This window comes from Solea solea, chromosome 17, assembly GCF_958295425.1.
Source record: "Solea solea chromosome 17, fSolSol10.1, whole genome shotgun sequence".
Lineage (NCBI taxonomy): Eukaryota > Metazoa > Chordata > Actinopteri > Pleuronectiformes > Soleidae > Solea > Solea solea.
The window spans coordinates 16994026-16996460 of record NC_081150.1 but is presented as its reverse complement, the minus strand read 5'-3'; positions in this window follow the sequence as shown (position 1 = coordinate 16996460).

Below are 2435 nucleotides of genomic sequence, written 5' to 3'. Positions count from 1 at the left end.
TTTAACCATTTCTATTTGTTGAATGAACCAGCTTCACTTACAGTAAGTGGTTCATGGCTGAAAGTGGAGCATATAAATAAGCAGACGGTGAAGGCTCAGTGAGGATTTGGACTCAGGATTGTAATCTTCTTCTCATCAGGTCATGCCATTCACCACTACTTTCTTTTTAAATGGCACACATATTTGGTGGCACTGTTTTTGAATAATTTCTTTTCTCCTGCAAAACTAAAACACTGAAATCAATGGTGAACAACATAAATAAATGCATTTTACGTAAATAAAAGTAACAAGATGCAATGTGAAGCATCACAATTACAGGTTTAAGCCTAATATTCAACATTTTAATTAGTAAAATACATTATTTACATCAAAATGTGACTATAAAATGTTAAATATAAAAAGTACTAGAGTCCTCAGCTCTAGGTTTTAATTTTTTTTTGTTTGTCATTCTTAGTAGATGGACACATGGAGAGAACTAAGCGTGTCTATAAGTATAAAGACTATTATAACTGTCTAATAATTGGCAAATTATGACAGATTGTTTATCATGTATGCAGCATTTTTACTTTGACACTGCTAGAGTATTTTCATGTACGTTTGCAAGAACTTTGTTCAAAGTTAGACTGCAGCTGTCAAACAAACACAGAGGATGGCAACTATAATATTCCCAAAATAAATATAGAAAATGGAAATTTTGAAGTAAAGTTACAGTTGCTCCATGAGAGACGTCAAAGACGTGCGTTCATGGCAGATGCTTCGTGTAGCAACTAGAGTGGATCGTGCAGGTCTCGTTTGACCCCCCGGGTCAGGTCAGGTGTGCTTCACGCTGAGCTTCACACAGGTCAGTGCACGCAGGGGACTTAATCTGACCTACTGACCAGCTGTCTGTGATGGATTATAGAAGTTTGAAGAAAAGAAAAAAATAGCTATATATAAAACCGGTGTAATCTCCCATCTTCTTTTTCAGTGACACTGGCAGTCAACATGGACAGAAAGATAAGATAAGATAAGATAAAACGTACTTTTATTTATCTCCTAAGGGAAATTTAAATTGGCACAACAGTAAAATGCAACAGACACAAACACACAACAGTCAGTGTGTTTGTGTCCCACTATTGAACTAAAACAAAAAAACAGAATAAATAAAAGCAAAAATACAAAATAAATATTATCTACTCTAACAATATACAATGTACAAAGTATAAAGGTGATATAATGTGCTGTTTTTTCCTCTATTATTCTCAAGATGAAAATAATGTTTATCTATGCAGGTATAAACAAAGCATTCTTCCTGCTCTGGCTATTTCTATATTATGGTATTTCAGTTGATGTACAGGACACAAGAACTGAGTCATTTCATTTTATCGTGCATGCTGCATACTGACCACTAGGTGTCACCAATGTCTTTGGCAGCTCCATTGAAAACTGTTGTTGCCTTCTCTCACAGATCACATGGAGATTGAACATCATAGACATCTGACAGGAGCATTCATTTGGTGAATGACATTGAAGATAAACTCTATAAAGTGAATTGAAGATGATTAGTAAGATGGTTATAGATAGTATTTGATGTTGAAATTGAACTTTAGATTAGATCTGAGTGATTTAAATTTATGATATGCAGTATCTAGTCTGAACTCGGAACTACTTCACCGCCGAGTTCACCGCGTTCTGGTAGCTGTTGTTAGCAACACCAGTCAATAATAATGCAACAAATATAAACTGTACTATGTTTACGACTAATTTACTGTTTAACAAAATCAACATAAGGACTGCTTGTTAAAAATCTGAGGTCAGAGTGCGTTCTTCCCTCTTCCGAGTTCCGACCACAAGTGCAACACAGCATTAGCCTCCAGTGTCTCCTTGTGTCGTGATGTCGACCGTAAAAGGGTCTCAGCATGACAAAAAAACAATATATGATATAATGTTACTTTACTTTCTTACTCTTTCCACAGAATATGTTGCCAAATATTCATCTGGGTAAACATTTTTTTGTAAAATGAGCCGTGTCACAGGAGCAAGTGAAAGTTTGCTCCATGTGGACTAAAATTAAATCTGTCTGCAGATTTTTTTTTTTCACTGCTGCTGAAGTGTCTGTGACTTTGTGTGAGAGGGTGAGGTTTTTAGGAGCAGACAGAGTGACACACACACACACACACACACACACAGACATTTGTAACTTTACATTCAGCCTCACTGCTGCCATTCCAACCTCTCTGTCAAACACATGGGGACTCCTCAAAAGTGCTGACTCAGGGGAGCACTTCACCGCACACATTTGTTGTGACACTTTCATCATCTTCATCATCATCATCATCATCATCAGCAGCAGGCTGAGCAGAGGAGCAGAGGCAGCATCAGCACCAGGAGCTCGTCCTCTGCTGCTGCTGCTGCTGCTGGGTCTCAGGGAGGAAGAGGGAAGAGGAGGAGGGAGG